We start from the raw sequence: 12,973 nt of genomic DNA on the forward strand, positions 1-12,973 counted from the left end.
GGAGAATGCAAGATCATTGAATTCTTAGCAATTTATTCACTAATTGTTGTTGAAAATACTTCACAAAATTCTCATGAAACCTTTTCCCATTCTTAGGAAAAAATACAAACATTTATGCACAAATCTGGCACCAATGGAGATAAGCATCTTTTTACAATTTTTAAAAACAAAAATGCATTATAGATGTGTCATAGGATAAGGCCACAGAATTAGGGGAAGTGAGTGAAGGAGTAGATGAAACAAGATTAGCTGCAAATGATCGTTATTATAGCTGAGTGACGGATTCATGGTGATTCACTGTATTACCTGTCCACTTTTGTGTGTGTGAACTTTCTCATTATCAAAAATTTATTTTAAGTAAGCTCTGCACCCAGTGTGGGGCTGGAACTCACAACCTCAAGATCAAGAGTTACATACTCTATTGACTGAGCCAGGCAGGCAGCCCATCATAATCAGAAGTTTTAAAATGAAATTTATTGACAGATCCAACATGGCAGAGAAGGAGGGGGACCCGAAGATCCCTTGTCCGTCAAACACAGCAGTGTTTAGACCAAAGGACTTTGAATTCCAAGAGTCCCGGCTGCAGAGTGACAGAGCCATCTCCAGGGGCCCACGGGGACAACCTGGAGGGCCACAGGTGGGGCCTCAGGGAACCAACAGCAGGCCCATGGTGGAGGCAGGTCCCACCTACACCAAACCCCGCTCCTCCATGCCTGGTAATTGCTTATCTACTGGAGCAGAACTGATGTGCTGATGAACCAGACAGCCCCTCTTCCAGACCAGTGCTGCCACCAAGATTCCAAGGCACTCAGTGTTTTTGCATTTTCTGATTTAATTCTTGGACAATTCTTATTATATATATATATTTTTTCTTCCTTTTCTCCTTCTTATTTCTTCACTCCTCTAGTCTGGTTATTCTGGTTGTTGTTTTGTTTAAGCATTTTTTTTTTTTTTTTTTACCTTCTTACTTTTAAAGTTTTATTTTTTATTTTTTAAAATTTACATCCAAATTAGTAAGCATATAGTGAAACAATGATTTCAGGAGTAGATTCCTTAATGCCCCTTACCTATTTAGCCCATCCCCCCTCCCACAACCCTTCAAGTAACCCTCTGTTTGTTCTCTATATTTAAGAGTCTCTTCTGTTTTGTCTCCCTCCCTGTTTTTATATTATTTTTGTTTCCCTTCCCTTATGTTCATCTATTTTGTGTCTTAAAGTCCTCATATGAGTGAAGTCATATGATATTTGTCTTTCTCTAATTTCACTTAGCATAATACCCTCCAGTTCCATCCATGCAGTTGCAAATGGCAGGATTTCATTCTTTTTGATTAAGCAGACATATTTGATCTATTCTCTTTATACTTGTTCTATATCTCCTTTTTTGTTTTCCTCCCTCTCTCTCTGGATTAACCCATATAGTTTCTCTGACTGGTCAATTTTATTTTCTCTTCTTTTTCTCCGCCCCTGTTGTTTCTCTCTTTGTATGGGATAAGGCCTCTTCCACCAACACCACCCCCCCCCTTTGATATTTGTTGTTGTTGTTGTTTTGTGGTTTTTTTGTTTTTGTTTTGTTTTGTTTTTTCTCCAGGGATACTTCAACGAACAAATCAAAGCACACCTGGTGGAGGGCCCAAAACATCACTATGAGTAGGAACATAAAAAAACCACAGTCACAACAACAGAGAGTAAGTAACACACTCCAAAAAACACCTCCTGAACGGCCAGGCCCTGGACAGTGCAGCACCACTCTTTAATACAGTAGTGCTCACAGGTGCAGGACACATAACAAGCTTTTAAAACACATAAGAGACAAAAAACTAGCCTTAATGACAAAATGGAAGACTTATGCTCAAAAGAAATTCCAGGAAAAAATGACAGGTAAAGAACTGACCAAAACAGATATAAACAATATATCTGACCAAGAATTTAAAATAATAGTCATAAGATTAATCACTGGGCTTGGAAAAAACCATAGAAGACAGCAGAGAATCTATTGCTGTAAAGATCAAGGAACTATTTCTTAGATGAATTAAGAAATGCTGTAAATGAGGTGCAAAATAAACTAGATGTGGTGACAGCAAGGACTGAAGATGCAGAGAGGAGAGTAAGTGAAATAGAAGATAAAATTATGGAAAAAGTTGAAGCTGAGAAAAAGAGAGATAAAAAACTCTAGACCACGAGGGGAGAATTAAAGAACTAAGTGATTCAATGAAAATGTAAATGTAATAATATCCATATCATAGGAGTTCCAGAAGAAGAAGGGAGAGAAAAAGGGGCAGAAGGTGTACTTCAACAAATCATAGCTGAGAACTTCCCCAATCTGGGGAAGGAAACAGACATTGAGATCCCGGAGGCACAGAGAACTCCCTTCAGACATAACAGGAATCGATCTTCTACACAACATATCATAGTGAAACAGGCAAAGTATAAAGATAAAGAGAGAATTCTGAAAGCAGCTAGGGACAAACGGGCCTTAACCTACAAGGGTAAGCACATAAGGGAAGTAGCAGACTTATCTACTGAAACTTGGTAGGCCAGAAGGGAGTGACAGGAAATATTCAATGTCCTGAATAGGAAAAATATGCAGCCAAGAATCCTTTATCCAGCAAGGCTGTCATTCAGAATAGAAGGAGAGATAAAGGTTCCTCCAGACAAAAACTGAAGGAGTTCATCATCACTAAAACAGCCCTACAAGACATCCTAAGGGGAACTCTGTAAGTGGAATGTTGCAAAGACTACAAAGGACGAGAGACATCACCACAAGCATGAAACCTACAGATAACACAATGACCCTAAATCCCTATCTTTCAATAATAATGCTGAATGTAAATGGACTAAATGCTCCAATCAAAAGACCTAGGGTATCAGAATGGATAAAAAAATAAGACTCATCTATTTGCTGTCTACAAGAGACCTATTGTAGACCTGAGGACACCTTCAGATTGAAAGTGAGGGTATGGAGAACAATCTACCATGTTACTCGAAGTCAAAAGAAAGCTGGAGCAGCCATACTTATATCAGACAAACTAGATTTTAAACTAAAGGTTGTAACAAGAGATGAAGAAGGGCATTATATCACTATTACAGGGTCTATCCATCAACAAGAGCTAACAATGATAGATGTTTATGCACCCAATATGAAAGCACCCAAATATATAAAACAATTAATCACAAACATAAGCAATCCTATTGATAAGAATGTGATAATTGCAGGGACTTTAATACTCCACTTAACAACAATGGACAAATCATCTAAACAGAAAATCAGTAAAGAAACAATGGCCCTGAATGATACACTGGACCAGATGGACTTAACAGATATATTCAAAACTTTTCATCCAAAAGCAGCAGAATACACATTGTTCTTGAGTGCACATGGAACATTCTCCAAGATAGATCACATACTGGGTCACAAAACAGCCCTCAATAAATATAAAAGAATTGAGATCATACCATGCACACTTTCAAATCACAATGCTATGAAACTTGACATCAACCACAGGAAAAAAGTTTGGAAAACCTCCAAATGCATGGAGGTTAAAGAATATTCTACTAAAGAATGAATGGGTCAACCAGGCAATTAAAGAAAAAATTAAAAAATATATGGAAACAAATGAAAATGAAAACACGACAGTCCAAATTCTTTGGGATGCAGCAAAGGCAGTCCTAAGAGGAAAATACATTGCAATCCAGGTCTATCTCAACAAACAAGAAAAATCCCAAATACAAAATCTAACAGCACACCTAAAGGAACTAGAAGCAGAACAGCAAAGAAACCCAAGCCCAGCAGAAGAAAAGACATAATAAAGAGCAGAGCAGAAATAAACAATATAGAATCCAAAAAAAAAAAAAAAAGTAGAACAAATCAATGAAACTAAGAGATGGTTTTATGAAAAAATAAAACTGATAAACCCCTAACCAGACTTCACAAAAAGAAAAGAGAGAGGCGCCTGGGTGGCTCAGTTGGTTGGGCGTCCAACTTTGGCTCAGATCATGATCTCACGGTTCATGAGTTCAAGCCCCACATCGGGCTCTGTGATGACAGCTCAGAGCCTGGAGCCTGCTTTGAATTCTGCCCCTCCCCTGCTCATGCTCTGTCTCTCTCTCCCTCAACAATAAATAAACATTAAAAAAACCCAAAAATTAAAAAAAAAGAAACTTCAGGGGCGCCTGGGTGGCGCAGTCGGTTAAGCGTCCGACTTCAGCCAGGTCACGATCTCGCGGTCCGTGAGTTCGAGCCCCGCGTCAGGCTCTGGGCTGATGGCTCGGAGCCTGGAGCCTGTTTCCGATTCTGTGTCTCCCTCTCTCTCTGCCCCTCCCCCGTTCATGCTCTGTCTTTCTCTGTCCCAAAAATAAATTAAAAACGTTGAAAAAAAAATTAAAAAAAAAAAAAAAAAAAGAAACTTCAAAAAGAAAAGGAAAGAAAAGAAAAGAGAGAGGACCCAAATAGATAAAATCATGAATGAAACTGGACTTATCACAACCAACCCCTCAGAAATACAAGCAATTATCAGAGAATACTATGAAAAATTATATGCCAATAAACTGGACAACTTGCAAGAAGTGGACAAATTCCTAGATATCCACACAGTACCAAAACTCAAACGGGAAGAAACAGAACATTTGAACAGACCCATAACTAGCGAAGAAATTGAAACAGTTATCAAATATCTCCCAACAAATAAGAGTCCTGGGCCAGACGGCTTCCCAGGGGAATTCTACCAAACATTTAAAGCAGAGTTAATACCTATCCTTCTCAAGCTGTTCCAAAAAATAGAAACAGAAGGAAAGCTTCCGTACTCATTCTATGAAGCCAGTGTTACCTGATTCCCAAACCAGACAGAGACTCCCACAAAAAGAATTACAGACCAATATCCCTGATGAACATGGATGCAAAAATTCTAAACAAGATACTAGCAAATCGAATTCAACAGCATACAAAAGAACTATTCACCATGATCAAGTGGGATTCATTCCTGGGCTGCAAGGCTGGTTCAATATATGCAAATCAATCAATGTGATACATCACATTAAAAAGAAAGGATAAGAACCATATGATCCTGTCAATAGATGTGGAAAAAGAATTTGACAAAATTACAGCATCCTTTCTTAATAAAAACCCTCAAGAAAGGATAGAAGGAACATACCTAATATATGCTTATATTACCTTATATATTATAAAAGCTATATATGAAAAGCCCACAGCTAACATCATCCTCAATGGGGAAAAACTGAAAGCTTTCCCCCTGAGATCAGGAACACGACAGGGATGTCCATTCTCATCACTGTTGTTTAACATAGCGTCGGAAGTCCTAACCCAAAGACAACCAAACTGGCAAAGAAGTCAAACTTTCACTTTTTTGCAGACAACATGATACTCTACATGGAAAACCCAAAAGACTCCACCAAAAAGCTGCTAGAACTGATACACGAATTTGGCAAAGTCACAGGATACAAAATCAATGTAGAGAAATCAGTTGCATTTCTATACACCAATAAGCAAACAACAGAAAGAGAAATCAAGAAATCGATCCCATTTACAATCACACCAAAAACCGTAAAATACCTAGGAATAAACCTAACCAAAGATGAAAAGGTCTGTATGCTGAAAACTATAGAAAACTTATGAAGGAAATTGAAGAAGACACAAAGAAATGGAAAAACATTCCATGCTCATGGAAGAATACATATTATTTAACGTCAATATTACCCAAAGCAGTCTACACATTCAATGCAATCCCAATCAAAATTGCACCGGCATTCTTATCAAAGCTAAAACAAACAATCCTAAAATTTGTATGGAACCAAAAAAGACCCCGAATAGCCAAAGCAATGTTGAAAAAGAAAACCAAAGCAGAGGCATCACAATCCCAGACTTTAATCTCTACTACAAAGCTGTAATTATCAAGACAGTATGGTATTGGCACAATAACAGACACATAGGCCAATGGAAGAGAATAGAGAACCCAGAATAGGACCCGCAAATGTATGACCAACTAATCTTGGACAAAGCAGGAAAACAGTATCCAATGGAAAAAAGATGGTCTCTTAAGGAAATGGTGCTGGGAGGAATGGACAGCAACATGCAGAAGAATGAAACAAGATCCCTTTCTTACACCATGCACAAAAATAAACTCAAAATGGATGAACGACCTAAATGCAAGACAGGAAACCATCAAAACCCTACAGGAGAAAACAGGCAACAACCTCTTTGACCTCAGCTACAGCAATTTCTTGCTCAACACGTCTCCAAAGGCAAGGGAATTAAAAGCAAAAATGAACTATAGGGACCTCATCAAGATAAAAAGCTTCTGCACTGCAAAGGAAACAATCAACAAAACTAAAAGGCAACCTATGGAATAGGAAAAGATATTTGCAAATGACATACCAGATAAAGGGTAAGTATCCAAAATCTATAAAGAACTTACCAAACTCAACATGCAAAAAACAAATAATCCAGTGAAGAAACAGGCAGAAGACACGAATAGACACTTTTCCAAAGAAGATATCCAGATGGCCAACGGACAGATGAAAAGATCCTCAACATCACTATCAAGGACATACAAATCAAAACCACAATGAGATACCACCTCACACCGGTCAGAGTGGCTAAAATGAACAACTCAAGAAACGACAGATGCTGGTGAGGATGTGAAGAAACGGGAAACCTCTTGCACTGTTGCTGGGAATGTAACTTGGTGTAGCCGCTCTGGAAAACAGTGTGAAGGTTCCTCAAAAAATGAAAAATAAAACTACCCTATGACCCAGCAATAGCACTACTAGGAATTTATCCAAAGGATAAAGGAGTGCTGATTCATAGGGGCACATGTACCACCATTTTTATAGCAGCGCTTTCAACAATAGCCAAATTACGGAAAGAGCATAAATGTCCATCCATTGATGAATGGCTAAAGAAGATGTGGTTTATATATACAATGGAATACTACTTGGCAATGAGAAAGAATGAAATCCTGCCATTTGCAGCAATGTGGATGGAAATGGGAGGGTATTATGCGAAGTGAAATAAGTCAGTCAGAGAAAGACAGATATCATATGTTTTCACTCATATGTGGAACTTGAGAAACTTAACAGAAGGCCATGGGGGAAGGGAAGGGAAGGGGGAAAAAATAGTCACAAACAGAGGGGAACCAAGGGAAACCATAAGAGACTCTTAAATACAGAGGACAAACTGAGGGTTGATGCGGGGGGGTGGGGTAAGGGAGAGGGAAAAATGGGTGATGGGCACTGAGGAGGGCACTTGCTGAGATGAGCACTGGGTGTTGTATGTAAGCGATGAACCATGGGAATTTACCCCAAAAACCAAGAGCACACTTTACACATTGTATGTTAGCCAATTTGACAATAAATCATATTAAAAATAAATAAATATGGGAATGCAAGCTGGTGCAGCCACTCTGGAAAACAGTATGGAGGTTCCTCAAAAAACTAAAAATAGAATTACCCTACGACCCAGCAATTGCACTACTAGGCATTTATCCAAGGGATACAGGTGTGCTGTTTTGAAGGGACACATGCATCCCCATGTTTATAGCAGCACTACCCACAATAGCCAAAGTGTGGAAAGAGCCCAAGTGTCCATCGATGGATGAATGGATAAAGAAAATGTGGTATATATACACAATGGAGTATTACTTGGCAGTCAGAAAGAATGAAATCTTGCCATTTGCAACTACGTGGATGGAACTGGAGGGTATTATGCTAAGCGAAATTAGTCAGAGAAAGACAAATATCATATGACTTCACTCATATGAGGACTTTAAGAGACAAAACAGATGAACATAAGGGAAGGGAAACAAAAATAATATAAAAACAGGGAGGGGGACAAAACAGAAGAGACTCATAAATATAGAGAACAAACTGAGGGTTACTGGCGAGGTTGTGGGAGGGGGGATGGGCTAAATGGGTAAGGGGCACTAAGGAATCTACTCCTGAAATCACTGTTGCACTATATGCTAATTTGGGTGTAAATTTTAAAAAATAAAAAATAAAATTAAAAAAATAAAAATAAATAAAAAATAAAATGAAATTTGTTATTTATAATTTTTTTAATGTTCATTTTATTTTTGAGAGACAGAGCACGAGCAGGGGAGAGGCAGAGAGAGACAGAAACACAGGATCCAAAGCAGGCTCCAGGCTCTAAGCCGTCAGCACAGAACCCGATGGTGGGCTTGAACCCACAAACCATGAGATCATGGCCTGAGCCAAAGTCGGTGCTTAACCAGTTGAGCCACCCAGGCACTCCTGAAATTTATTATTTATAAATGGTAAAGGCTTATGGCTCAAAATTCAAAAAAGGACACAATATTAAAACTATATTATTATCTCAACTATTGAAAAAAATAAAGAGTGAGCGCACATGCACGCGAGTGGGGGCAGGGGCATGGAGGGGGCTAAAAGCACAGAGCCCGACACGGGACTCAATCTTACAAACTGAGCTCATGACCTCAGCCGAAGTCAAGAGTTGGATGCTTAATGGACTGAGCCACCCAGGCATCCCCATATTTTTGTATTTTTCATATAAGCATGTATTTCTTTAATAATCAGGGATAAAACAGGTAATAGGGGGGTAATCTATTAACCATAACCAAGTAATAAAACATCCTAGTCACTTCTACACTCCCTTCTTCCCCAGTGGAATCTCCATGCCTACCCTACACTTTCACTATCAGCTTCCTTCTTTCATAAATGAAAGATCAAAGGAATCCTAAGGGCCAAGAAGACATTAAGGACAAAACAAATCCCACCACTGGCAGAGGAAAAATTAATTTCTGTAATAAGGATCATATGCAAGACCTTACACCCCACTCACACTATATATATTATATATATATAATATATATTTAAAATTTTTAATGTTTATTTATTTTTGAGAGAGAAAGAGTGTGAGCGGGAGAGGGGCAGAGAGAGAGGGAGACACAGAACCCCAAGCAAGCTTCTGGTTCTGAGCTGTCAGCACAGAGCCCCAGGTGGGAATGGAACTCATGAACTGACAGATCATGACCTGAGTGGAATTTGGACACTTAATCCACTAAGTCACCCAGGCGCCCCTCCACTTACACTATAGAAAAATACATTTTAAGATCTAAAGAACTGATCTATAAATGGGTTTCTGGAATTAAAATCTATTGACAAGTTGCAAACTGCTTTTGTGGCATCAGTGCTTTCTGAGGCATCTGCTATTATCAGGTATTATTTGCTAAAATTCTGTATGTCTCTCATTTAAGTCACAAACCACTCCCTGGCATTGGAAGAGATCTACTTGTTTCATGGAGTCTGGTGATCTACTATAGTATGAACTTAGGTAGACTGCATGAAATGACAAGTGACTTAATTCTAACATTTGTGTTATTCTAACACACTATGCTGGTGCTTGTAAACTTAATGGTCCATGTAGAAACAGCATATGGCGACTAAACTGAACATTTTGATCCTCCATCAAAGTTTCTGAATTACTGTGAATTACAAAAATCGAAGTTTACATAGTGTTCTTGATGTTTTCAAACTCAAATTCTTAGAAATGTCACTATTGCCAACCGTCCTATCAATATTTAAACTGTTATCTTATTCTTAGTTTCTACTTTTAATTCTCTGAAAGCTGAGAAACAGAACTGACAAGCAGAAGACTGCAAACAGGAACACTTCTGGCTCATTGGATACAAGGACTTAGAGTTGTGTGCAATGGGAAATTACAGAGGTATTAAGCTCCCTGATATTTGCTGATATTCCAAGGGAAGCTGGATGTTTATAATGCATGTTATTCGTAAAGAAAGAAGTTATGCATCCTGGCAAAAGATGTACTTAGTGACCTCTTCGGTCAGCATCTCCAAAAGTTGATTCGTTTCATGGGAATCCAAACCCAGAAGAGCTATTTCTCCTAGGGTAAGCCTGTTGGTGTGATTCCAGGCACATGAGCTCAGAATGCTTCCAAAAACAAATGAGATCTGAACCAAACGTCCCAATTTATGAAGCTTTTACTCACACCTAACTCTGCCAAGCGCTTCGAGCCAGGCACGGGTGATCACTGCCCTGTGTTCAGACTCGGAACTCGAAGAGTCAAAAGGCTGGTAAACTCTGTCGAGGTCACATAGCTGGAGGTAGGTCAAACTCGGACCCAGGACCACAATTCCCAAAACTCGCGTTCTGCCTTAAGGAAGGAAAGCCATTCCCTGGACTACAGACCCACACGCTTCTTTGCAGCTCCCACACGGAAGTTGCCCTCCTCCCCCTCCATACGCTCCCTCCCACTCACGAATCCCTACGAGGCTGCTCGGAACCATTCAGCCTCCGCGCCCGCACGCGAAAGCCTTCCAAGCTGCCGCGCTCCCCAAACAGCCGGTGCCCACCTTGGCTCCTCTAGGAGCTCTAGCCGCGGACTCACCGGTCTCGTAGAAGGCCGCTCTACCCGGAAGCCCCGCCCAGTCCGCTCCAAGGACGATGCGGAAATCCTTCCCCTGTGCGCGGCGGCGACGGACGAAACGTTCCGGTTGCTTCGAGCCGGTGCTGGTGCTGGACCCTCGTGGGCGGACACGTAGCTGGAGCTGACTTAGGGTGCGAGGAAGGTCCTCTTACCCCATTTCCAGCGGTTATTCACAAAGAGGTGGGAAGAGTGATCGCCGTCTACCAGGATCTGACGAGCTTGATTTTTGTTATATTATTTCTAAAAGGTTGGCGTGAATGACTCTAATAGCAGCAGCAGCAGCAGCAGCAGCAGCTGGGCCAGAACCTTGATGGACAACGGTTTTCTGGGAAGACCCCGCTGCTCCTGCTGTTCATGGAACAAGTATTATTGAGCACCTGCTGTGGGCCTGCGACAGTTCTAGGCACTGAGTAAATAGCAGTGAAAAACTAACAAATCCTTGCCCTCCTGGAATTTTGCTTCTACCATGAAAGTATTTATCAAGAAAAGCATACTGTATCAAATGGCGATAGCGCCAATAGAAATTAAGCATGGAAGGGGGAAAGGGTGGCAGCTTAAAATAGTCTAGTCAGAGGAACCCTCGCTGAGAAGATGGTTGAGCCATGACCAGAATGAGAAAGGGAGTTAACCATGCTGATACCTAGAGAAAGACCTCCCCAGACAGAGAACTGCAAGTGCTAAGGTCCTGAGGTGGAAACACAATGATGTGTTTCAGGGACTGGGTGAGGAAATGGTTGAGTGATCGCTGCTGAAATCTGGTGGGAGTGCTGAACATTTTAATAACTTTTGGAGGAATGTTAGTGGTTTGGACTAGTATAGTATGGCAGTGCAGCTAGTGAGAAGATTGGATTCTGGAATCTGTTGGATTCTGCTCCAACAGAGCAGATGGGTGTTAGGATCCAATGACCCAGTTTTCAGTTGAGGTGTTGTAAGGTTAGAGTTGCAGTTACTGAGAGGGTGAAGGGGTGGTAAGGACAGTTCAGTTTTGGACAAGTTTGAGATGTTTGAGATGCCTGCTAATACATCTGGAATTACCAGTGTGCACGAAAACTGCAATACCTTAAAAAAGGCAGCTGATGGGGCACTTGGGTGGCCCAGTCGATTAGGTGTCCGACTTCCCCTCAAGTCATGATCTCAGGGTGCGTGCATGAGGTAGAGCTCCGCATCAGGCTCTGTGCTGACAGCTCAGAGCCTGGAGCCTGCTTCAGATTCTGTTTCCCTCTCTCGCTGCCCCTCTCCCCTTTTCAAAAATAAAGAAACATTAAAATTTTTTTTTTAAAAAGACGACTGATGTCAACCTTCTCAAGGAGAAACCAAAACAAGAACAGGAAAACCAGTTAAGCAGAGGCATACAGTCAATATTTTTGAACAAATAGGCTAGAAACACAATGTATTAAGATGACCTAAGGGTTTTTCACGTGTCTATGTGGAAATCCATAAACCTTAATTTTTACAACCGAAATGATTATACCTTGTGACACGTAATTACACATCAGAGAACTGCTCGCAAGCGTGTAAACTCCTTACCCTTTTTATGTATAATCTCCGGTAAAGCTAAAAGTTTCAGAGCAGTTCTGAGCCATCTGAAACACTTTCCTGGGCTAGGGTCCTCAGTAAAACAACATATAATACATTTAGTAACCTATTTGAGGTTGGCTTTTTTTTTTTCCCCCAGTTGATTCTAGCATTTCCCACACTTGAGAAATGGAGAGGCAAGGCACATCTAGAGCATTGGAAAAAGGTTACCGCAGGAGAGGAATAATAGAAAGGAACTGTATGTGCTGGGGCTTCTTTACTTCCCCATCAGTATATGCTTCCCCGCTGTTGCTTTGTTGGTACCAAAATCTTTCCTTGTGTTCTGGCCCCTCAAAAACATAAATACAAGGCATCCTGCATAGTAGTGGAAAGAACAGACTTGGATTTAAAATCAGTCTCCGCCACACTAGCAGGGTGACCACAAGCAAGTCACAACCTAAGTTTGACCTATAAAATGGGGATACCTTTACCTACCCTACAGGGCTTACACATCACACAGGGGAAACTCCGTTACCAGCATTTTTACTTACCCCCAGAAAACAAGGCCTTACCGTTTATTTTCGGTACTGGCTTTAAAAGGGGGAGGGGCGCCTGGGTGGCTCAGTCTGCGGAGCACCAGCCTCTTGGTGTAGCTCAGGTCAGGATCTCCGGGTTCTTGAGTTCAAGCCCAGCATTGGGCTCTGTGCTGACAGTGCAGAGCCTGCTTGGGATTCTCTCTCTCCCTCTCTCTCTGCCCCTCACTTGCTCACCCTCTCTTTCTCTCTCTGAAAATTAATATATAAAAACTTTTAAAAAATTATAAAAAGGAGAGGAAAAGGGGTGACTGGTTGGCACAGTTGGTAGAGCATGTGACTCTTGATCTCAGGGTTGTGAGTTTGAGCCCCACATTGGGTGTAGAGATTACTTAAAAATAAAATCTTTAGGGGCACCTGGGTGGCTCGGTCGGTTAAGCGTCTGACTTCAGCTCAGGTCATGATCTCACAGACCGTGAGTTCGAGCC

At 40.8% G+C, this 12,973-nt stretch overlaps 1 protein-coding gene across 2 annotated transcripts in view; it reads right to left on the minus strand.

Moving 5' to 3' along the window:
• The window catches only part of LOC109275038 (general transcription factor IIH subunit 2), a 35,903-nt gene extending 25,416 nt beyond the window's left edge, over window positions 1-10,487 (minus strand). Inside the window, exon 1 of one of the 2 annotated variants that reach the window (XM_019463079.2) lies at window positions 10,399-10,487. The gene's annotated coding sequence lies outside the window, so the exon portion shown is untranslated. Of the gene's footprint in view, window positions 1-10,363 lie in introns of both variants that reach the window. The other variant, XM_019463078.2, reaches the window with a different exon arrangement.
• Window positions 10,488-12,973: the final 2,486 nt, after the last annotated feature.

Source organism: Panthera pardus, unplaced genomic scaffold, assembly GCF_024362965.1.
Source record: "Panthera pardus isolate Hobbes unplaced genomic scaffold, ASM2436296v1 HiC_scaffold_2, whole genome shotgun sequence".
Taxonomy (NCBI): Eukaryota; Metazoa; Chordata; class Mammalia; order Carnivora; family Felidae; genus Panthera; species Panthera pardus.